This window comes from Berghia stephanieae, chromosome 5 (genome assembly GCF_034508935.2).
Source record: "Berghia stephanieae isolate SIO BIC M18660-M18661 chromosome 5, UCSD_Bste_1.3, whole genome shotgun sequence".
Taxonomy (NCBI): domain Eukaryota; kingdom Metazoa; phylum Mollusca; class Gastropoda; order Nudibranchia; family Aeolidiidae; genus Berghia; species Berghia stephanieae.
The window spans coordinates 75,530,529-75,557,062 of record NC_088364.1 but is presented as its reverse complement, the minus strand read 5'-3'; the positions used below and the strand labels follow the sequence as shown (position 1 = coordinate 75,557,062).

Here is a 26,534-nt window from a genome sequence, read left to right as displayed (position 1 = left end):
CTCCCACCCCCACCCCTCCCCTTTACAAAAAAAAAAAACAATTTTAAAAAATCAAAGAAAGAAAGATTAAAAACCGCAGTACGAAACAGAATCAGACTTAAAAACCAAAAATTAAATCATTGCTTTATTATCGTCTTGGATCTCCAAAAATGTTCATCTCAGAATGAATAAATCTCGAAACGGGAAACGGTATCAATTCACGATTGACAAATTATCAAAAGTAATTGAATTTAAAGTCGAAGTGGTGAGAAATATGGAATTTTACGTGGATAGTTTATGTCGCTGTGTAAAACATTCGTCAATCCTCCCCAATAGACATAATAATATCCGTTACGCAAATTTAGTCTTTTTCTGCGGTCTTATGGTATGACTCTCGCTTTCTGATCAGAAAGTCCTGGGTTCGAGCCTCACTCGGCGCATAGTTGAGTCCTTGGAAAAGGCTTTTTACTCACATCCTCTCACCGCACTCAGGTGAAAAATACGTACCTGTCCGTTAACAGCGTTGTCTCCGTCGGAAAAAAAAATTCTATTATCCCCTAACAGGCGACATGTCTCGTTCTACATGTGAAGTGTTGATGTTGGCCAGGGACCCCTTGTAAAGCGCTTTGAGCACGTTTAGTGGATATTGCCCTATATATAAAAACTCATTTTTTTTAAAATCTATCTCAGATACGCAATCAAATCACCCCGTGACATAATACCTTTTTTGTGATGATGGGTCACATAACAAATTTCAACATTTTGTTTATTTACAAATTGAGCCCCCCCCCCCTCCCCCTCCCTAACACCAACCCCTACCCCCAACCCCCGCCTTCAAGCTATTTCCCGCCGCTGCATCTTTAAAAACATTAGTTATCGGGTTCAAACCAGTGTCCACCAGTTGTATATCTACTACTTTCAGTTTGTTTTTATAATTTTTTTAGATTTATTTGAAGTGTCTTTGAATCTCCCATGAGCACTGTTTATTTATATTGATGAATACTTGAATACCCCAACATTGATATCGACTCACCGCATTCTTTCAGGCCACCCCCTGTGTAGTTGGATTTGTTTACATCTTTAAATCCAAACAAATGTTTTGATCTCGTCTTATCTATCATACTAATTAGAAAGTAATATTACATCACTCTTACTCCGCATCACGTGACAACAATAAAGAACGTGACCATTTATATAGCGCAATATTCTCTAAATGTGCTCAAAACGCTTTACAGAAGAACGCTAGCCAACCGCAACACTTAACTTCTTGTGCGGCTATGTGGTCTAGTTGTATGACACTCGCTTTCGGATCGAAAGGTCCAAGGTCCTGAGTTTCGAGCCTCGCTCGGCGCATAGTTCAGTCCTTGGAGATGTACTCAGGTGTAAAATGAGTACCTGGCCGTTAACAGCGTTGTCTGTCCGAAAAAAATGTAATATCGCCTAACAGGCGTCATGTCCCGTCCTACATGTTAAATGTTGCTGTTGGCCAGGGACCCCTTGTAAAGCGCTTTGAGCACGTTTAGTGGATATTGTACTATATAAAAAAGCTCAAAAAAAAAAAAAAAATAATAGTAACATGTAGAAATTACATTCTTTTTCCGAAAGAGGCAAAGCTGTGGACGGACAGGTACTAATTTAACACTTGAGTAAGGTGAGATTATGTGAGTATAGAGCCTTTTCCAAGAACTGAACTATGCGCCGTTCCAAGCGGGACTCGAACCCAGGACCTTCCGATCCTAAGCTAATTGTCATACCACAAGACGACATAGCCGCACAGACTCTCTGTGATTTGATTTGTTTACATCTTATAGATAGAATGAAGTTGACGTCACCCGGGTCTTTGTTATTGTTTTTTGCCATCTATCTGCGTTTATGATTAATTCTCACTAAACTGTATTAACCAGACTATAGATTGTATGCGCTTGGCTAAGAAGCTCATAACATTGCCATCCGGAAGTATAACGGACCAACACACAAAATTGTGTGTATCCATGAACGTTTATAGTCTGGTTAATAAAGTTCAGTGAGCATTACTCACAAACGCGGATGGCAAAAAACAATAACAAAGACCTGAGTGACGTCATCTTCGAACTATCTATAAACGTTTAAGGTTACACATGTGTGTTGTTCGTTATACTTCGGATGGCAATGTTTTGAGCTTCTTTGCCAAGCGCCTACTATCTATAAATAATACGAAGATGACGTCAGTCAGGTCTTTGTTACTGCTTTTTGTCATCCGCGTTTATACGTAATTCTCACTAAACTGTGTGAACAAGACTATAAAGGCTCATGGTTACACAAAGTTCTGTGTGTTGGTCCGTTATAGATAGTATGCTCATGGCTAAGAAGCTCACAATATTGCCATCCGGAAGCATAACGGACCAACACACAAATCTATGTGTAACCTTGAACGTTTATATCTGATTAATACAGTTTAGTGAGAATTACTCATACACGCGGATGGCAAAAAAAAAAACAATAACAAAGGCCGGAATGACGTCAACTTCGATCTATCTATCTATACTTCCGGATGGCAATGTTGTGAGCTTCTTAGATAGCACAAACGCATACTATCCATATCCAAAGACATGTTTTGATTATGGGTTATCTATCGTAATATTACAAATATTATTATCTATATCACACTTTCTTCGTCTTATGTAATAATAATGGGCCAATCATTATTATCATGTTTATCAATGTCCCACGTTAAATGATTTGTTTACCACTTAAGATTGCTATCAATTGAGTCTTTGAATGGAACGACTTTGAATTTGCGTTTTAAATTGAATAACAGGAATACACTTTGACCCCTTGGGTGGGGGTGGAGGAGGGGGGTGGGGAGGTTAGAGTGACTTTCATTGGTCTAGATCTACCTTCTAATAGCTTTATTTATTTATTTTTTTATTTATCTATTTATTTATTTACTTTTTTAAAAAGTTATCTAGTCTGGTTCAAACGGTTTAGTGAGAATAACTCATAAACGCGGCTGGCAAAAACAATAACAAAGACCTGAGTGACGTCAACTTCGAACTATCTAAAGATCTACGGTCGGTAATACGCTTCACCAGTCATGACGTCACTTCCCTCGTAATGACGCATGGTAACTTAGCAACTGGCTCTAAACTATCGGAACAGGGGAGAGGATGTAACACAGAAATGGATATCCAGAGCTGAAGAAGATAGTGGAACTCCTCTGCAAACCATATACATACAAAACTGCGCCCCCAACATCAAGACTAAAATCTCGTTCACCTTTCTACCTATCAAAGAAAGAAAACTACAACACGCAAGAAGTCTGGTGCGAGGAATGGAAAAGGAATAAACCAACAGGAGGGGAACTAATTGAAGATCCCTGTAAAAGTCTCCCAGGTCTACAGGATCAACCAAGAAAATACTGGGTAGCTGCAAATAGACTACGGTCAAAACATACAAGAACAGCTGCCAACATGAACAAATGGGGGCTCCAAGAATCACCAACATGCCCAAAGTGCAACCAAGCACCACAAGATGCAACCCACCTTGTATTAGATTGCCCAGAGACAAAACATGAAGGGGGATTTGAAACCATCAACAAATGTGATGGTGACTTCCGAACCAGGATTGATTCCTTGAACATAGAAGTGTAGCCGAACGATACTACTACTATCGGAACAATGGCGGACGCCCTTATGAAACATTTCTCCAAACGAGCATAAAAACGTATCCAGAGGGGAAAAAAATATTATAAATATGATCATGTGCTGGTTTGTATGTATGTCTGCATGTATGTATGTATGTATGTATGTATGTATGTATGTATGTATATGTGTTTGTATGTACGCTCATTTCTTTTGTATACACGTGTAGAAACAATGTGCAAGCGTGTATGTTCGTATGGCTGTGTCTGTATTTGTAAATGTGTTGATGTTCATACCATGAACCAAACTGAGCATTGTTTACCTCACATGAATTGCCTTTAATTTGGACAATAAAGATTATTATTATTATTATGTTTTGACTTTTACACATTCTGATCATAAGACATATGAAAAGTTCTGGCCAGCATGGTGAATAAAAAGTACAGATTTTCTTTGTTTAGAACCACGATGGCCGTCGTTACTGGCTGGGCGGCGTGACATCAGACTATTGAATCCAATTATCGCACCATATCAGTGTGAAGCAGGTGACAGGCCCTATCTAATGCTTTATCTGCAGGTGTGATCTGAAGATTTTTAAAAAAGCGGCTATCAATTTTACCCAGATAACTGCCGAATTCTGGAAATACAATACGTATTAAACATTTTGCCAAAAAAACTCGTCCTTCAAATATCGATAGATTTAAATAACCCTCAACTTGGAGAAAACTCTCAAACTTGGGACATAAGGAAGACCTCGCGACGTCCCAGGTTTGAGTGTCGTTGCCACGACGAAGGTCATTTAAATCGAATGATAGTTGAAGTACGAGTTTTATCGCCAATTTTTAAAATAATGCGTTTCTTTCCTGAGCAGTTATCTGGTTACGCAAAATCGTGATTGGGTTAAGCTTCCTCATTGTTTATTGTTTTATCCAGGGGGCAGACAATACTATCAGCCCGAATAAGGGGATTCCCCAGTTTGAAACTGACAATAATAGGGGTCACGGGGTCACCCTTTGAAGAGGCAGCAAGAACTTTGGTCATAATATCGTGAAGTGGTTGGTACCTTGCTATGCGGTCTAGTGGTATGACACTCGCAGGGTTCGTGGATAACTCATACGGTAGAGTCACGCTCTCACCGGCCAGGCGGAGTTGTCGTACCAGTAAGGGTTCAAACCCCACCACCGCCGCGAAAAAAAATGTTTATTCTCTATTGTCTTCTGGCACTTTCCTATTCCCTCATCTCTTGGTGTTACCAATTTATCCACATGCACGAGAACGCATAATCTGCTTAACGTTCGAATGAAGTTAGAAAGTTTTAAAATGATAATAATATTCACTAATCCTTGGTATTCCTTTCTATTCTATACTCTTTCTTTTTCTTTGGCTTCCAACCCTAGCAGTTCACTCTTAAACTTGAGCTTTTATATAGCGCAATATCCACTAAACGTGCTCAAAGCGCTTTAAAGAAGGGTCCATGCCATGTAGAACGAGACATGACGCCTGTTAGGCGATATTACATTTTTTTCCAACAGGGACAACGGCCAGGCACTCATTTTACACCTGAGTACCGTGAGAGAATGTGAGTAAAGAGGCTTATCCAAGGACTCAATCAACTATGCGCCCAACTAGCGAGGCTCGAACCCCAGGACCTTCTGATCCGAAAGCGAGTGTCATGCCACTAGACCACATAGCCTCACTCCTAGCATGTACGCAATTCACTCCTTCACATGTACGCAATGTTACGATAAGTGGGTTCGAGTTTTACAACGACGATTAGATAGCGCTGTAATTTTTCTTTTTTTTTTTTTTTTAATTTTCCATTTTTTTTGTGTGTGTTATCGCTTATTATGCTTACACTTCTGGCCTTCATATCTAAACCTTAACATGGGTCATGTTATCTACTCATGATAATTATTGTCACGATACAGACGATATATCATGACCTTCACTCGTGGCTGTATCTACACTTTAAAAAAAAATAGATAATAGAACAAAGACAAAAATAAAACAGGACATAAACAAAAAGAGATGAAATAATCAAAGAAACAACATGAATTAATAAATAAATATATATACAAATAAATAAATAAATAAATAAATAAATAAATAAATAAATAAATAAATAAATAAATAAAACTGAAAGTTAAACCGCCTTTTTCATTTTGGAGATAAATTTTCCTCCAATGAACTCGTCCAAAGGCCTGGAACCTGAAACCTGAGATCTCAAAACAACAAATAATTGGTTGAGTTGCTGGGTCTAATAATAGTACTAATGAATGGTTCTGTGTCAATTTGTTATAGACTTTTGTTATTGTTGTTTGTTTTTAAGGGTTTTACGGTGCTTGCAACACATTTAGGTCATATCAGCGCCAGTAAAAAGGAAGAAAATGGGATAGTAAGAAGTTCTAGAATTACAATTAAAGCACCCAAGAAAAGAAAGGCATAGGGGAACTGGGAACAAATAGGGATCAGATGTAGATTCCAAGAGCATACCACCAATGTACTTAGTTTGAGATTACCTATAAGTCTCATCCGGACACAAGCACAAAATCCAACAAAGAGGAACTCCCACAAATGCCTACATTATACATTGAAAATAACAAATATAATTATACATAACAGAGAGATGATTTACAAGGAAAAAATATCATCTCCCAAAACAATTACTATGCACTTGACTGTTTCCCTCCCAGCTAGGACTCCGGCCAGGGCCAGGACAAAACAAAATAATCTCATTCCAAGACAAAGACAGAAAGCATGTTGGAAACAGTTATAAGGGGGATAGAAGACACCGTATGTAACCCCCCCCCCCCCACCCCCTGCCCACTATGGGAGGTCAGGAACCCCACCCAGTTGTTATAGACTGGTAGATGTCGTATTCGAGTGTAGCAAGAGCGGCCGTTGCCTTTTATCGTGGATTTGCTTTTTAATGGCTTTCTCTCAGTATTTGGATTCAATAGTCTGATGTCACGTCGCCCAGCAACGGCGGCCATCGTGGTTCTAAACAAAGAAAATCTGTACTTTTTATTCTTCATGCTGGCTAGAACTTTTCATATGTCTTGTGATCAGAACGTGTAAAAGTCAAAACATGATCAGATTTATAATGGGGTTTTTTTTTCCTCTGGATACGATTTTATTCTCGTCGGAGAAATATTTCCTAAGGGCGTCCGCCATTGTTCCGATAGTTTAGAGCCAGTTACTAAGTTACCATACGTCATTACGAGGGAAGAGTGACCATCCCAACATCAAAAACAATTTTCCCTTACACTGCCCGACTATGGAATAGCCTCCCAGCTGAAGTGGCTGAAAACGGTTGCCAACATGCCTTCACGCGATTGCTAGAGTTCACAACGTGACTTTTTAATCTATGTGTTGTTTTCTTTTTTTTTTTTTTTTTTTTAATTTTAAATTAGTATTAGATATGTGACCCTCCGTCTCAAAACGGTATATGTCGGGAAGATTCAGACCCCAGAAAGTGAATTTATAGATAGAATAATGAGAAATTGGACCTTAGAAGTTTTTGTAAAGCAAGAAATAGTATTTCTACTCCAGCATAACGTACAGAAATTAAACCCAAGTTTGATATTTGTGGCAAAGAATTCAATTTCCCTTACCGAGTGGATCCCGACATAATACCGCTTTGAGACGGGGGGGTCACATATGTGCAGAGTTTTAGCAAGTTTAAAATGTAAAACCCTACAAACTGTGGAGTGATCCTCGACAATATTGGAGGTTGCCACAAGACGAAGAAGAAGAAGAAGAAGAAGAAGAAGAAGAAGAAGAAGAAGTGACGTTACGACTGTCGAAGCGTATTAGGGGCAGCGTGGCTCAGCGGTGCGGTCTTTGCTTCGTATCCGGAAGGTACCGATTTCGATCATAAGCTGCTGCGCTGTGTGGCCTTGAGCAAGTAACCTCGCCCTAGCTCAATTTGCGGCGCTGCACTGCGGCTGACGCCTGTGTTATTCCAGTCTTCACTTGGAATAGACCCCTAGAGAAAAAATTCGCCTGTGGGATGAATAAAGGGAATATTATTTTATTATTTGAATATTATTATTTTTCCTTTTATCCTCAAACCTATCGGTTTTCATTCAATAGAATCCATTTGACTCCGGTTTTAACAAAGCCGAGTTGCATCATATTCAACGCGCTCTCTCTCTCTCTCTCTCTCTCTCTCTCTCTCTCTCTCTCTCTCTCTCTCTCTCTCTCTCTCTCTCTTTTCCTTTTAAAAAGCTTAAGTCTGTGATTTTATATTCAAGGAGAGATTGTATATCTAGTTCATCTTTACAAATAGATAAACTCGAATTCCACTTGTAAAGGGCGAATATATAAGGATGAACACTGTAATAACATTGGAAAATAAATCCCCAGGGATTCCCTTCAATTTACGAACACGATCTTATAAGTCACGATGACAGGATCGCTCGATGTCACGATTGCCCCTTTTAACGTGACTGGATTGCTCGATGTCACGATTGCCCCTTTTAACGTGACTGGATTGCTCGATGTCACGATTGCCCCTTTTAAGGTGACTGGATTGCTCGATGTCACGATTGCCCCTTTTAACGTGACTGGATCGCTCGATGTCACGATTGCCCCTTTTCACGTGACTGGATTGCTCGATGTCACGATTGCCCCTTTTCACGTGACTGGATTGCTCGATGTCAGGACTGCCCCTTTTCACGCTAGAGACGACAAGTGAATTAACCCCCTCCTTACCAGCCATTTCCAGGATCTTCCCCAAAACTTCACACCCAACTAATAACACAAAAATATATTTTTTATCATTCAAACACAATAGCATTAAATTCTTGCGATACATAATTTATTTAGTAAAACATCCTATACAACACACTGTTTATTTTCTTTAAATTTTATGATGTACAAGAGAAACCTGAATAAGAAAAATTTTGTTTGTCTCGTAACGAATGTGACGACTTTCCTATAGTTGGTAAGGAGATGGGTAATATAATATGTGACCCTTCGTATCAAAACGGTATTATGTCGGAACGAACCATATGCTTAAAAGCCGAATTATATGTCAAAAATATAAATTTCTGGCATTAGCATCCTAAAATATGATACAAACTCAACACAAGTCTGATATTTCTGACTATAAATTCAATTTTCAACATCTTAACTATCCCGACTTAATACCGTTTTGAGGCGAAGGGTCACATATAACAATTAAAGGTTAAATACACAAATTGGCCTTTAAACACCCTGTAAAGATACATCAACTCGACATTGTGAACAAATATTATTAACCCAAAGCATATGGTTGAATGAGAAAGAGATGCATGGAATATGATTAGAAATGGAAAAGTTGCTGATTGAAGCTCGACGAAATAAAAAACACTGTGAAACTGAATTTAAGCTTCAATTTAATATAGATAGTTCGAAGATGACGTCACTCAGGTCTTTGTTATTGTTTTTTGCCATCCGCGTTTATGAGTAATGCTCACTGAACTGTATTAACCCGACTATAAACGTTTATGGATACACACAGTTTTGTGTGTCGGTCCGTTATACTTCCGGATGGCAATGTTATGAGCTTCTTATCAAAGCGCATACTATCTATACGAAAACAGATAAAACGGACGTTTCGGGTTTCAACTTTATTAACAAAACAGGATGAATAAAACACTACAGACGAATGAGATAATGTGGCAGTGGCGTTAAGATTATCTCATTCGCCTGTAGTACCATATCCATTTAACGTGCTCAAAACGCTTTACATAGGGTCTCTGACCAACAGCAACACCTAACATTTAAAACGAGACATAAAGCCTGTTATGTGATATTACATTAATTTTGTTTCGACAGAGACAACGCTGTTTACGACCAGCTACTCATTTCACACCTGAGTAAAGGTGAGAGAATGTAAGTAAAGATTCTTTTTTTTCCCAAGGACTCAACTAAACTATGCACCGAACGAGGCTCGAACCCAGGACTTTCCGATCCGAAAGCGAAAGTCATTCCACAAAACCACATAGCCGCACAGTTAAGTATTTTGAAGGTCTTCTTCTTCAAGTACCAAGTCTGTGCCAGACATCGGTGATCATGGTAGGCCAGTCATCTCTCTAATCAGATAACTTTAAAAAACGAATATTACTGTTCTCTTTCTTTGTCACGATAGCCACAATCAATTAATCAGGAGATTTTTGACCAATCAAAACATGGGGTTTGTGACACACCCTCACACGTGCTCGGACAAACATAGTTGGTTGTTTATAAACAATAGCGTGAATGAAATCGACCTCTCTCTGATCATTGTTATTGTTTTCATACCGCCAAATGGGTGACCAGTTATCACACGATTTTCTCGATCAGATTATAAACGTTTAAATTTACACATAGTTTTCTGTGTTAGTTCTATTGATCAAGCGGTAGTACAATGGGTATTTTACTTAAACACATACCATCGATAGTAAAGCCTGTGTAGTTTGCTGTGCCTACCAATCATTGCCATTGTTTACATTATGACGAATGTCCGAGAGGCGTGGTTATCTACCTGTCTATTCATTTTGAAGTTAAAGTGGCAAATATCACTTGGAGCTCTACCCTGTGCTAAAACCTCACAGAAACATAAAACACAAAGACGATAAAAAACCCATGTGTGCTTTGCTGTAAATTGTCATGTTGAGTTTTTGTTTGGTTTATGTTACCTTTATAACGAGACACAGAAAATAGATCCTGTTTCTCGCTTTGTCAACAGTAAAAGTTTATGTTTGATGCTCGGCTATGTGGTCAAGTGGTATAACACTCACTTTCGGATCGGAAGGTCCTGAGTTCGAGCCTCGCTCGGCACATAGTTGAGTCCTTGGAAAATGCTCTTTACTCACATCATTCTCTCACCGCACTCAGGTGTAAAATGAGTACCTGGCCGTTAACAGCATTGTCTCTGTCGGAAAAAAAATGTAATATCGCATAAAAGGCGTCATGTCTCATTTTACTTGTTACGTGTTGCTGTTGGTCAGGGACCCTTTGTAAAGCGCTTTGAGCACGTTGAGTGGATATTGCGCTATATAAAAGCTCAAGCCCAAGAGGTACTATTACGTTTGTGTTATAGACAGAGGCGATGCTGTTATCAGTCATGTACTTGGAAAATAAAACAATAGGTAACACATCAGTTCATCGGATAACTCAAAATCGTGTCTGATGTGCATGTTCATAATATACGCTTCAACAGTCGTAACGTCACTTCCCTCGTAATGACGCATGGTAAATTAGTAACCGGCTCTAAACTATCGGAACAATGGCGGACGCCCGTATGAAATATTTCTCCAACGAGCATAAAAGCGTATCCAGAGAGAAAAAAAAAATCATGTTTTGACTTTTACACATTCTGATGACAAGACATATGAAAAGTTCTCGTCAGCATGAAGAATAAAAAGTACAGATTTTCTTTGTTTAGAACCACGATGGCCGCCGTTGCTGGGCGACGTGACATCAGACTATTGAATCCAATTGTAAGTTTTATAACAAAAGAGAAGAAAAAACAAATCTTTTCTTTCCTTTTTTTTTTGATAATAAGTAAATTTTTTACCACCCAAAAAAAAAAACAAAAAAAAAAAACAAACAAAACAAAAAACAAAAAAAACGATTACGTTGTAAATCATAAATTTAAAATAGACCCCTGCCTTATGATGCATAACTTGACCTTCCCATCTTCATTTTTATCAATCATTTAATGTCCTTGATGTGAATGGCTTCAATACTTCAGGATGTAAATAACAACATACCAGGCAGGGGGTGTTGATGATTGGGTATGTGTATGCACCGACGCGACAACTCAATATGTAATTGTGATCATTCATTTCGAAACGGTATTATTATGAGAAAAAAATTGAGCTTTATATAGCCATACAGCGCAATATCCACTAAATGTGCTCAAAGTGCTTTACAAGGGGTCCCTGGTCAGCAGCAACATTTAACATGTAGGACGGGACTTGACGCCTGTAAGGCGATATTACAATTTTTCGGACAAAGACAACGCTGTAAACGGCCAGGGACTCATTTTACACCGGTGAGAGAATGTGAGTAAAGAGCCTTTTCCAAGGACTCAACTATGCGCCAAGCGCGAGGCTCGAACCCAGGACATTCCGATCCAAAAGCGAGTATCATACCACTAGATCACATAGTCGCACAATATATGAAGAAATATTTATGATGAAGATTGAATTAAAAGTAAACATAATTAATTTTTGATAACTTTTACTTTGTGTTGGGCAGAGTGAGTATAATATCTTACAGTGAAGTCCAGTATGGAACAATGTTGCTCCCCAACTCTAAAGAATAGATAGTCAAGTCTATTTTCAGCACCAATATCACTCTATTATATGTGACCCTTCGCCCTATCTGATATATTCTTATATTTAACCTTGAAATTGTTCTTCAGAACAATTAGGTCCACGGAGCCGAAGTTTATCCCGGTTTCTAAAGCGTGAAACGGACAATGATTTGCATAATCCTCTTTGGATAGGACGTTAGTAGTAAAGTAAAGTACTTTCCGCCACATCTTTGGGATCCAGCGATCCAATCACTGCTGGTTGGACAGGGGTGTCGGGAAAAATCTCAACTCCATCGGGAATCGGTTTCGGTCGTTGTACATGGGAAGCGAGTGTTTCTATCTTCAGAGTTATATCGTGACCACCATATTTTTAATGGGGTTTTATATAGCGCAATATCCACTAAACGTGTTCAAAAGCGCTTCACAAGGGGTCCCTGTCCAACAAGCAACACTTAATATGTAGGAGCCATCACCCCTGTTAGGCGATATTACAATTTTACGGACACAGACAAAGCTGTTAACGGCTAGGTACTCATTTTACACCTGCGTACGGTGAGAAAAATGTTAGTAAGGAGCCTTCACCAAGAACTCAACTAGGCGCTGAGTGAGACTCGAACCCAGGACCTTCCGATCCGAAAGAGAGTGTCATATAGCGGCAGGGGAAGACCACTGGGAACTTAAAGAAGATCGGTGGATAGAGAGATGACATCCTTCGGTTGGTCCTGGGATGAGGTTGTGAACCTGACAGAAGACAGAAGTCACTGGCGCTCCTTACTGTAGACCTTATGTCGTGTTTATGAAACACCCAAAGAGAAACTCCGTCATGGCAAAAATTCTCAAACCTGGGACCTCGCGAAGTCATGGGTTTGCAAGTTTTTGCCAAGATTTGGGTCACTTAAATTGGTCGATATTTGAAGGACGAGTTTTATGGCCAAATTTTAAATACATGTTTTTCCGAGTACGACAACTAACTGGTAAATTGCGACTTGGAATAGGAAAGTGATAATAAAACCGTCCTCATCACCATCATCATTGCCTTTTTCACCCTGGGTCAGGGTATAGGCCACAGACAAACAGTTTCCATTCATCTCTATATCCATCATCATCATTGCCTTTTTCACCCTGGGTCAGGGTATAGGCCACAGACAAACAGTTTCCATCCTTCTTTATATCCATCATCATCATTGCCTTTTTCACCCTGGGTCAGGGTATAGGCCACAGACAAACAGTTTTCATCCTTCTCTATCATCATCATCATTGCCTTTTTCACCCTGGGTCAGGGTATAAGCTACAGACAAACAGTTTCCATCCATCTCTATATCCATCATCATCATTGCCTTTTTCACCCTGGGTCAGGGTATAAGCTACAGACAAACAGTTTCCATCCATCTCTATATCCATCATCATCATTGCTTTTTTCACCCTGGGTCAGGGTATAGGCCACAGACAAACAGTTTCCATCCTTCTCTATATCCATCATCATCATTGCCTTTTTCACCCTGGGTCAGGGTATAGGCCACAGACAAACAGTTTTCATCCTTCTCTATCATCATCATCATTGCTTTTTTCACCCTGGGTCAGGGTATAGGCCACAGACAAACAGTTTTCATCCTTCTCTATCATCATCATCATTGCCTTTTTCACCCTGGGTCAGGGTATAGGCCACAGACACACAGTTTCCATCCATCTCTATATCCATCATCATCATTGCTTTTTTCACCCTGGGTCAGGGTATAGGCCACAGACAAACAGTTTCATGCCTTCTCTATATCCATCATCATCATTGCCTTTTTCACCCTGGGTCAGGGTATAGGCCACAGACAAACAGTTTCCATCCTTCTCTATATCCATCATCATCATTGCCTTTTTCACCCTGGGTCAGGGTATAGGCCACAGACAAACAGTTTCCATCCTTCTCCATCATCATCATCGTTGCCTTTTTCACCCTGGGTCAGGGTATAGGCCACAGACAAACAGTTTCCATCCATCTCTATATCCATCATCATCATTGCCTTTTTCACCCTGGGTCAGGGTATAGGCCACAGACAAACAGTTTCCATCCATCTCTATATCCATCATCATCATTGCTTTTTCACCCTGGGTCAGGGTATAGGCCACAGACAAACAGTTTTCATCCTTCTCTATCATCATCATCATTGCTTTTTTCACCCTGGGTCAGGGTATAGGCCACAGACAAACAGTTTTCATCCTTCTCTATCATCATCATCATTGCCTTTTTCACCCTGGGTCAGGGTATAGGCCACAGACACACAGTTTCCATCCATCTCTATATCCATCATCATCATTGCTTTTTTCACCCTGGGTCAGGGTATAGGCCACAGACAAACAGTTTCATGCCTTCTCTATATCCATCATCATCATTGCCTTTTTCACCCTGGGTCAGGGTATAGGCCACAGACAAACAGTTTCCATCCTTCTCTATATCCATCATCATCATTGCCTTTTTCACCCTGGGTCAGGGTATAGGCCACAGACAAACAGTTTCCATCCTTCTCCATCATCATCATCGTTGCCTTTTTCACACCTGGGTCAGGGTATAGGCCACAGACAAACAGTTTCCATCCATCTCTATATCCATCATCATCATTGCCTTTTTCACCCTGGGTCAGGGTATAGGCCACAGACAAACAGTTTCCATCCATCTCTATATCCATCATCATCATTGCTTTTTCACCCTGGGTCAGGGTATAGGCCACAGACAAACAGTTTTCATCCTTCTCTATCATCATAATCATTGCCTTTTTCACCCTGGGTCAGGGTATAGGCCACAGACAAACAGTTTTCATCCTTCTCTATCATCATCATCATTGCCTTTTTCACCCTGGTTCAGGGTGTAGGCCACAGACAAACAGTTTCCATCCATCTCTATATCCATCATCATCATTGCCTGTTTCACCCTGGGTCAGGGTATAGGCCACAGACAAACAGTTTCCATCCATCTCTATATCCATCATCATCATTGCCTTTTTCACCCTGGGTCAGGGTATAGGCCACAGACAAACAGTTTCTATCCATCTCTATATCCATCATCATCATTGCTTTTTCACCCTGGGTCAGGGTATAGGCCACAGACAAACAGTTTTCATCCTTCTCTATCATCATCATCATTGCCTTTTTCACCCTGGGTCAGGGTATAGGCCACAGACAAACAGTTTTCATCCTTCTCTATCATCATCATCATTGCCTTTTTCACCCTGGGTCAGGGTATAGGCCACAGACAAACAGTTTTCATCCTTCTCTATCATCATCATCATTGCCTTTTTCACCCTGGGTCAGGGTATAGGCCACAGACAAACAGTTTCCATCCATCTCTATATCCATCATCATCATTGCCTGTTTCACCCTTGGTCAGGGTATAGGCCACAGACAAACAGTTTCCATCCATCTCTATATCCATCATCATCATTGCCTTTTTCACCCTGGGTCAGAGTATCGGCCACAGACAAACAGTTTTCATCCTTCTCTATCATCATCATCGTTGCCTTTTTCACCCTGGATCAGGGTATAGGCCACAGACAAACAGTTTTCATCCTTCTCTATCATCATCATCATTGCCTTTTTCACCCTGGCTCAGGGTATAGGCCACAGACAAACAGTTTCCATCCATCTCTATATCCATCATCATCATTGCCTGTTTCACCCTGGGTCAGGGTATAGGCCACAGACAAACAGTTTCCATCCATCTCTATATCCATCATCATCATTGCCTTTTCACCCTGGGTCAGGGTATAGGCCACAGACAAACAGTTTCCATCCATCTCTATATCCATCATCATCATTGCTTTTTCACCCTGGGTCAGGGTATAGGCCACAGACAAACAGTTTTCATCCTTCTCTATCATCATCATCATTGCCTTTTTCACCCTGGGTCAGGGTATAGGCCACAGACAAACAGTTTCCATCCTTCTCTATCATCATCATCATTGCCTTTTTCACCCTGGGTCAGGGTATAGGCCACAGACAAACAGTTTCCATCCTTCTCTATCCTGAGCTACCTTTTTTTTTTTATCTCATTCCATGTCTTACCACTTCCCTTTGTTGTAAATATTACATGCCGGTTCCTCGGTGTATTTGTCAAGTAAATAACAGACATTTAAACAGGGAATTTAATAGAAGAATTAAATTATATTTTTATTTATATAAAAAGAAAGAACAGAAAGAAAGAAAAAGAAAGAAAAAACACATAACAAAAAAAAAGAATGATAAAAGCACAAAAAATACAAAAATAAAGATAAAAGCATAAATGAAGAGCAACATAATATGTGACCCTTCGCCTCAAAACGGTATTAAGTCGGGTTGATTAAGATGTTGAAAATTGAATTTATAGTCAGAAATATCAGACTTGTGTTGACTTTGTATGTTTTATTGAGGAGAATGGATACCGTATTTTAGGGTGCGAATGCCAACAATTTATATTTTTGACCAGTTTAACATTTAATTCGGCTTTTAAGCATAAGGTTCGTTCCGACATAATACCGTTTGGAGACGATGGGTCACATATGTGACAACGTATCTCAAAACGGTATTGAGTTTTCCGTCGTCCCGTCTTTTCGAACCCAACCATCGAGACCCTTGGCCTTGTATAGATAGAATGAAGTTGACGTCACTCTAGTCTTTGTTATTGTTTTTTTTTTTCCATCCACGTTTATGAGTAATTCTCACTAAACGGTATTGTCCAGACTATAAAAGTTCATGATTACACATAATTTTGTGTGTTGGTCTGTTATACTTCCGGATGGCAATGTTATGAACTTCTTGGCCAAGCGCATACTATCTATATTTACATCCTGGAGTTTCAAAGCCATCGGCATCAAGGACATTAAAGGATTGTTATGAACGTGAAGATGAAAAGGTCAAGTTGCACATCAAAAGAGGTGCTTCTATTTTTAGAATTACGAAAATAGCGTAATCGTGTTTTTGTTTTTTTTTTAAGAATTCAATTTACTTGTTATCTGAAAAGGAAAGAAAAAAAGGACTTCCTTTTCTCATTTAATTTGTTTAATAGACTCAAAGTCAACGTGCACGCAAGAAAGGATTTTGAGTAGTAGAAGTATTTGTGTTTTGTGTTCCCTGTTGGTTTTTTTTTTTTTTTTTTTTTTTGGTATGTGTAGCTCTTTACATCATTTTGAGGATTCTGCAGATTCTGTGCGTTGTATAGATCAATGGAAATAACTACAAGTTGCCCGAAGACATTTCAATCCAGTAGCTTGCTTCCAAAAATAGTTCCTTTATCCTTCTTTCAATCAATCTATCTATCTATCTATTTATATTTATGGGTGAATAGATATTTGGATAAATGGATCCATCCACCTATCTATTTCTCTATCTATCAATCTATCCATCTATATATATATATATATATATATATATATATATATATATGTATTACCATCTATCTATCTATCTCTCTTCTATCTACCTATCTAACCATCTATCTATCGATCTGTCTGTGTGTCTATCTATCTACCGATCTATCTCGGGGCGGGGTCCTTTGACCTCCTATAAAGAGCATGGAGACCACTTGTTGCGCCTTCAATCACCCTAAATGTTTTCTTTTTTTCCAAGTTTCTCTATGCCTTTGTCTTTGTATTAAACTACTTTACTTCGTCCTGGCCTAGCCGGTGTCCTTTGCTGAAAGGGAAAACGTCTAATGTACGCAATAACAAAAAATACACGTCAGCAACTCTCCTTCTCCGTGAGTTACATTGGCTTCCTGTGGAAAAAAGAGTTGCCTATAAGATTTGTACTGTTGTCTACAAATCCTTGAGCACGAACAGTCCCTCCTATATTAAAGACCTTCTAAAAATATATGCCCCCAATAGAAACTTGAGGTCAAGCAATGACCAATCAATCCTTGTCAAACCTAAGCCATTGCGTAAAATAGGTGAACAATCTTTTCAATTTTCGGCCCCCTATTTTTGGAACTCTCTCCCATCACACGTGAGATGCTCGGATTCGTTGACAACGTTCAAATCTCGCTTAAAGTTTTATCTTTTTACGTCATAATGTTGCAATACTATTTTCATATTTTGTTGTTAAATTTAATTCGTATCACGTTTCCATCAAACTTGTCTTACTGTAATATGTTTTGTTTTATATCACTGTAAAGCCCTTAGAGCCTGTGGCTACGTGGCAAAGCGCTATATAAATGCCATTTATTATTATTATTTTTAATGTATAGCAGTAGTATAGAGATTTATTATTGTTTTCCTTGTTAAATCATCTCTTTGTTACAGATTTGTTTTTTTTTATTTTCCTGAAATAATTTTGGGAAAGTATTTGATTGTATTCCTCTTTTCTCGTACTGACATGATGGGCTTGTGTCTGGATGGGACTTTTGGAAGATTTAACAGACCCAGCTACCCAAACGCTGGGTGGACAGGGAGAGGGGGGGGAGGGGGGGGGTCAAAAAAAAATCTCGACTTCGCCCGGGATCGAACTGGATTCCTTTCATGTGAAGAGAGTGCGCTACCATTCTTTCTGTCATGGTTAAATCGTAATTAGGTGGATTGCATTACGTCATATTACCCTTCTATAAAAGCTATTGTATTGTAATTCGTAATTTGATAAGTATAAATAGTATGTCAATGGTACAAACTAGATCGTATCTTATGAATTATCTACGTTCATTATCTACGTACGTACGATCTCTGTCCAGCACAAACTACTTGACATACATAATAAGCCTTTCAGACTGACCAATCTAACACATCATTAAATGGTTTGAACACACGGAGAATTGAATAGTTTGTTGGGTTTTTGTTTAAATAGATTCAAATGTTTATTTTTAGGCAATTGCCAATATAACTCTTACAAAATTATAATATTATTTCCAATCAACAAATCCAGTAAGAAAAATCAATGATGAAGCAAAGCAAACAATAATAATAATAATAATGATAATAATAATAATAATAATAATAATAATAATAATAATAATAATAATAATAATAATAATAATAATGATGATGATGATGATGATGATGATGATAATAATAATAATAATAATAATAATAATAATAATAATAATAATAATAATAATAATAATAATAATAATAATAATAATAATAATATAATATAATAATAATAATAATAATAATAATAATAATAATAATAATAATAATAATAATAATAATAATAATAATAATAATAATAATAATAATAATAATAATAATAATAATAAAAACAAAAAACAAAACAAAAAACAAAAGAATAGCTCAGAAAGTGTTAGTGACGAGTTTCTTTGTTGGGATCAAATAAATTCTCCAAATAGCTCAAAGTGAAAACAAAACTGGGTCAAGATGCGGTTGCTCATTATTCGAGAGCTTTCAGTGGATAATCTAACCACTTACATGGCCATTTACTCCGACGTACTATGAAAAATCACGTTTTTAAGAATTTGGCCAGAAAACTCGTTCTTCAAACATCGCTTTGTCAAAGGCTCTCAAACATGGGATGTCCGTGAATCCCAGGTTTGGAAGTTTTTGACAAGCTAAAGGCCATTTTAATTGATCGACATTAGGACGAGATTTCTTGCATATTATTTTTTAACCCTTTCCTTACCAAACATAGGAAAATCGTCACATTCGTTACGATGTAATTTCCTTATTCAGTTCTTTTTGTAGATCAAAATAAATTGAAGAAACTATTTTGATATATAAATATCTAGCAATAAAAACTTGACACTGCATTATAGAGCCTTTTTTTTTTTTTGCTGAACAATATTTGATGTATAATATAATGTACTTGTTGCTTTTTATTTGAGTAAGATAAATATATTTTTGTGTTAGATGAGTGTGAAGTTTCGTGAATAATTAATTCTGGAAATGGCTGGTAAGGAGAAAGTTTATTTGTGATTTTTTTGTTTGTTTTATCATAGGCCGAAACGAGCATTCTGATCAAGTAATTTACTGATCTACTTTCGTTGTTTCCTTGTGAACGTCACTCTCTGTCTACCCACACTGCATCACCTCACCGACATGTCAGATTATGTTCACATTTCACTGATAGGATAAATCATTAATGTAATGACCAGAGTATCTAGTAGATAGCACAAACGCCGCCACTCATTAAAATAACGTCGTATAGTTAGAATTCAGCCAGGTCTTTGTCGAGTAGGACACACCTTTATGTAGTTATACAAAGTACGTCAAGCCAACTATATCACCAGAAGACTCATTTGCTCGATGTTTCATCTTCAGTTGTTCCACATTTGTTTTCATTTTAACATACTTAGATATACCATAAGATACAGTAGATACCTGCAGCAAATTATTTTTATTTCCCGATTAGCTATTGTTTGTGTGTGTGTGTGTGGGCAAGCTATAAACATATAGTTTAAGATTGGATTATCTACCTCAAAAATTGATCGGACGGTAAGTAAAAATATTTATTTGTTTTTGTTTGTTTTGTTTGGTTTTTTTTTTTGGTTTGCTTGATTTTGTATTTGTGTTTGTTTAGGGTTTTATTTCTTTTTCATTTGTTGTTATTTGTTGTTGTTTTTTTTTTTGTTTGTTTATTTTAGGTTTTTGGTATTATTTTTTGTTTTGATGATGGTGTTATTATTTTTATTATGGTTTGTAGTAGTGGTTTTCGGCCTTGCCGATTCGTATTTCATATCATAATATTATGTAATTATAAGTAACCTGGTCCGCACGCAAAATATTATTCTAGCTTCTACCAATAAAAGATTTTTATTTTAAATGGTTACATTCTTAATGTATTTTGAGCCAATTCAGTAGTTAACCCAACACCCACCAAACCATCGCTAAATTATGTAGACAACCGTCTAAAAACATTTTAAAAACAGTCTAAAACAGTCAATTCTATATATTATAATATAATAAGTTCAAGTCTACCCTATGTAATACGATTCACCAGTTATGACGTCACTTCCCTCTAATTACGCATGGTAATTTAGTAACTGGCTCTAAATTATCGGAATGGCGGCCATCTTGGTTCTAAACAAAGAAAATGGATACTTTTTATTCTTCATGCTGGCGAGAACTTTTCATAAGTCTTGTGATCAAAATGTGTAAAAGTCAAAACATGATCAGATTTATAATGGGTTTTTGTGTTTTTCTTCTCTGGATACGCTTTTATGTTTGTCGGAGAAATATATCATAAGCCGTTGTCCGCCATTGTTCCGATAGTTTAGAGCCAGTTACTAAGTAACCATGTGTCATTATGAGGGAAGTGACGTCATATACTGTTGAAGCGTATTGTTAATTTATATATTTAACTAGAGCGACTACAATTTTTATCTCCGATATATTATTACGAATTTTTGAGATTTTGGAGTAGGCAAGTCTGAGCGAGACAAACAACGAACAGACTACTCCATTGATCTACTTTTTCTAAAGGGTTTTGAAGAAAATTGCTGAGGGGTCTAATTTTGAAACGGAGAACGAGGTATTTATAGAAGCACTTGAATATTCTTACAATATCATAGTACGTTCAGCCCTCTGCTTATATTATTATGGTGTATTTATAGACACACTTTTTTTGGCCATCTGTTCTATCATAATTTGGAGCTCTTCCGGCTAAACAAAAATCAAGACTTCTATATTTAGGGTTTTTAAGACATTGTTTTCTGCCATACTTTATATATTTTTAGACCTGCCTACTTGTTATCACCCCCCCCCCCACACCCCCCCCCCCCCCCCCCCCCCCCCAAAAAAAAAGTAGAGAGAAACCAACAACAAGAAAACATCTCAGCTCTCAGTGGTTTAAAAATAGTAGTAATTATGTTATAGTGATTAATTGTATTAATTAATTAATAATTTCCCTTCACCTGGTAATACCAGATAACTATCGTGCTCTAGAACGCCACGTATCTGACAAGTAGACCATAAAACTCGTCCTTCAAATATCGATCGATTTTAACCCTCCACTTACCGATCATTTTCAGAATTTTCACCAATATGCTCAACACAAAAATAGACTTTTCTTACTCAGACAGGAAAGTAACTGTATTACATTCTAAACACAATAGTACTAAGTAAATTAAGACCTACAAAGAGTTTCATGGTTTTACAGGGATAACAAAAACATTATTTATATTTTGTGATGTAGAATTGAAATCAGAATGAGAAATTATTGATTTTATTATAACGAATGTGACGATTTTCCTGTGGTTGGTAAGGGAAGGGTTGATGATCCTCATCTTGGCAAAAGCCCAGGTTTGAGAGTTTTTCCAGGACTCCCAGGTTTGAGAGTTTTTGATGAGGGCCATTTAACCCTCTCCTTACCAGTCATTTTCAGGATTTTCCCCAAAACTTCACGCCTAACTAACACAAAAATAGAATTTTTAATCACTCAAACACAATAGCAGTAAAATTCTTGCGACACATAATTTCTTTAGCAAGTCATGCTCTATCCACAACACACTGTTCAATTTCTTTAAATTTTATGATGTACAAAAGAAATTTGAATAAGAAAAATGTTGGTTGTATCGTAACGAATGTGACGATTTTCCTGTAGTTGGTAAGGAGAGGGTTAAAGCAGTCTGTGTTTGAAGGACGAGTTTTCTGACCAAATTGCTTTTTTCGTGTCTTTCCAGAGTACGGAAATTAACTGGTCAAATAACACCTCTCTGTACATGGTATAATATTAAGCTGACTCGAAACATTTTTTTCACAACATGATTAATCAAATGAAAGTTTGATTGTATAGCGTGTGGCTATGTGGTCATGTGGTATGACACTCGCTTTCGAATCGGAAGGTCCTGGGTTCTAGCCTCGCTCGACGCATAGTTGAGTCCTTGGAGAATGCATTCTCTCACCGTACTCAGGTATAAAATGAGTACCTGGCCGTTAACAGCGTTGTTTCTGTCCGAAGATAATTGTTATATCGCCTAACAGGCTTCATGCCCTGTCCTAAATGTTAAATGTTACTGTTGGCCAGGAACCCCTTGTAAAGCGCTTTGAGCACGTTAAGTGGATATTGCTCTATATAAAATATCATTTAAAAAGAAAAAAATATTGACTACACTTTGGATCGATCTCAGTCCCTTAGCGTTTGAGGCGAGTGCTCTACCATTAAGCCAGTTTTACTTTCATCTTCTTTGTATATAACATTTAAAGGTCAAAGTGCATTGCTTTAACCACTCAACTACTTCGTCTCCATTCATTATATTATGTAGTAGTAAGCTTCGCAGTCTGAATGACGCTTTCTGAGAATTGTGTGATTCAGTCATGGTCGATGAGTATAGCTGCTCTCTCCATCCGCCATGTTGTTAATTGTTTCCATTGGTCACGGTCGTGAGCCAGAGTTCTGAGGCTGTCAAGATCTTGTTGTGACTTTAGTACTTTATCATAACCATAATTTTATTATAGACTCTTTAAATTGTCTCAACTATTCAGAATAGAGATCAGGGCTGCCAGATGGTAAGAGTTTCCTCTTGCCCAATTTCGACTTCAGAAGTGACCAAATCGAGCCCTGCCTACGCGGCCATATACAAACACAACTCGCACTAAAACTCTTGTATTATCCCCTTGAAAACTATTTGTGTTGATAAACAAACAAAACATTCCCCTAGACGTCATAATGTTGCAATACTTTTATCATATTTTGTTGTTGTTAAATTGAATTCGTATCACTTTTCCATCAAACTTGTCTTACTGTAATATGTTTTGTTATATATCACTGTAAAGCGCTTAGAGCCTGTGACAACGGGGTAAAGCGCTATATAAATGCCATTTATTATTATTATTATTATTATTGTTATTATTATTATTAATATTATTATTATTATTATCATTATTATCATTATCATTATCATTATTATTATTATTATTATTATTATTATTATTATTATTATTATTATTATTATTATTATTAAACTATGAAACATGTTTGAAAAAAAAAAGAGAAAAGAAAAGAAAAAAAAATGTGTATTCGATTTTGGGCGATTTTGAGCCAAGTTGGCCATCTGGCAGTTCAGAAAGAGGTCATACATAATATTATTAACCCTCTCCTTACCCCAAAACTTCACACCCACCCAACACAAAAACCGACATATCTTACTCAAACAGAAAAGCAACAAGCATATTCTATACATAATATTGTTCGGCAACTCTATTACAGATTTTTTCAAGTTTTAATAGCTATCGCAAAAAGAATTGAAATCTGGATGAGAAAAGTGACGGTTGCATCGTAACAAATGTGACAATTTTCCAATAGGTGGTAAGGAGAGGGCTAATTGACTTTTTCAACCCTCACTTGCCGATCCTTAAGTATATCGGACTTTCCCATCTCCCACTATTCCGCCGCTGTCACCGGGCGGTGACACTGCAAGGGTTAATACGATTTAAAGTGCTTGTAATTGGAATTCAAGTACGTGACTCTTTTTCTCGTTATCAATTACGTTACACTTGCATTGAATGAAATAGAATTGAACTTGGTAAAAGCAAGTCCGTAACAGGTACTTTTTTTTGTGGTTTTAATTACAACTCACAACAGATTGTAAATAAATCACTCTAAAATTTAAATCTTCCATTTTTTTTCACTTACTTCACATATGCCTCTTGGCTCATGGCGAAGCATAGGGCCTCAACAGCACTCTTCCATCTTCTTCTGTCCTTGGCACAGACCTTTGCCTCACTCTAGGTATTTAAAAATAAATAAATAAATAAATAAAATTGAGCTTTATATAGCGCAATATCCACTAAATGTGCACAAAGCTCTTTACAAGGAGTCCCTGGTCAACAGCAACATTTCACATGTAGGACGGGACATGTCGCCAGTTAGGCGATATTACAATTTTTGGACAAAGACAACGCTGTTAACGACTAGGTACTCATTTTACACCTGAGTACGGTGAGAGAAAGTGGGTAAAGGCCTTTTCCAAGGACTCAACTATGCGCCGAGTGCGAGGAGGGAACCCATGACCTTTCGATCCGAAAGCGAGTGTCATACCACTAGACCACATAGCCGCACAATCTATGAGTGAATCTCCAAAATCAATCCTGGTCCTCCAAGTTTGGGAGATATGCAATGGGCAAGGATTACTATACTGTATAGTTGTCCTTGGCAATGGGCCAACTACCCGTCCATTTGAAACTAGGAAGTTACAGAAACCTACATATTTTTGTTTACATGACATCAAAATTGTCATAAGTTCCATAACTTGGACTAAAAAATCTGGGTTTTTTTTAGCGTTTACACCGAAATTCTACGGGTTCGAGGCAATTAATCATAAATAGACGAACGATCTGTGACTATATATTAATTACACCACTTGTGTGGCTATGTGGTCTTGTGGTATGACACTTGCTTTCGGATCGGAAAGTCCTGGGTTCGAGCCTTGCTCGAGGCATAGTTGAATCCTTGGAGAAGGCTCTATACTCACATTCTCTCACCGTACTCATGTGTCAAATGAGTACTTGGCCGTTAACAGCGTTGTCTCTGTCCGAAAAAATTGTAATATCGCCTAACAGGCATCTTACATGTTAAATGTTGCTGTTGGCCAAGGACCCCTTGTAAAGCGCTTTGAGCACATTAGTGGATATTGCGCTATATATAAAAGCTGAATTTTTTTTATTCTTTGAAATGTGACCCATCGACTCAAAACGGTATAATGTCGGGATGAATTAAGTGATTGAAAAAAAAATTGCTACAAATATGAAATTAGTAGTTACTTCTTAACCGTTATAGTGGAGAATTAAATACAATCTTATACTGAGCAATAAAAAAAATCCAATAGTTCGTATTTTGTATCATTTTAATTCTTTCTTTTTTTTCCGGGGTCAATTATTTTTCCCTATGTAAAACTGTTTTGAGACGCTGGGTCTCATGTTGACCTGAAATTAAATTTATATTTTTACCCCTAACTTTGATCTCATATTTATTTCTCTATGTATTCTAGTCATTCTTAGCTACGATTTGGATACATTTTTGTGTGCGGCTATGTGGTCTTGTGGTATGACACTCGCTTTCGGATCAGAAGGTTCTGGGATCGAGCCTTGCTCGACGCATAGTTGAGTCCTTGGAAAAGGTCTTTACTCATATTCTCTCACCGTACTCAGGTGTAAAATGAGTACCTGGTCGTTAACAGCGTTGTCTTTGTCCGAATAAATTGTAATATCGCCTTACAGGCGTAATGTCTTGTCCTAAATTTTAAATGTTGCTGTTGGCCAGGTCCCCTTGTAAAGCGCTTTGAGCACGTTTAGTGGATATTGCGCTATATAAAAGCTCATTATTTTTTTTCAAACATCTGGAAAACAATATACACTCAAATATGTAGATATCCTTTTACACCGACGTATGCATATCTACAGGTCGGATACCCCAAATTGTTATGAGCTCATTTTAAAAATGAAAATAGGCCTACTTTCAAACCAATTCGAATTTTTGCCAATTGCAGTCAGGCCCATTTGAGCTCGGTTATCAGACCTACTAAAATTCGCACGTTGGTTTACACATTTATTAGACAATTTATCCATAAAGATATTTTCGTTGATTTTACCGTAGTATATTAATTGCCAGTACAGTGTAGCCTACTTCGATTTATCCACTTAGTTCGAGATGACACATTCAATTGCTGTTCGCGTTCGTTCTTACCATGAACCACGAATCTACGTAAACATCGTATTTTTTTGACAGACTTACCATCTATCCCTGTA

At 37.7% G+C, this 26,534-nt stretch overlaps 1 protein-coding gene and 1 long non-coding RNA gene across 4 annotated transcripts in view; one reads left to right on the top strand and one right to left on the bottom strand.

The window, feature by feature from the left end:
- LOC144973613 (uncharacterized) overlaps positions 1-26,534 on the bottom strand; it is a 39,399-nt gene that overhangs the window by 4,013 nt on the left and 8,852 nt on the right. For both annotated transcript variants that reach the window (XR_013645598.1, XR_013645599.1), the window contains exon 2: positions 24,424-24,515. This is a non-coding gene — a long non-coding RNA (uncharacterized LOC144973613). The remainder of the gene's footprint in view (positions 1-24,423; positions 24,516-26,534) is intronic.
- The window catches only part of LOC144973612 (uncharacterized), a 76,820-nt gene continuing 69,883 nt past the window's right edge, over positions 19,598-26,534 (top strand). For both annotated transcript variants that reach the window (XR_013645594.1, XM_078916269.1), the window contains exon 1: positions 19,598-20,285. The gene's annotated coding sequence lies outside the window, so the exon portion shown is untranslated. The remainder of the gene's footprint in view (positions 20,286-26,534) is intronic.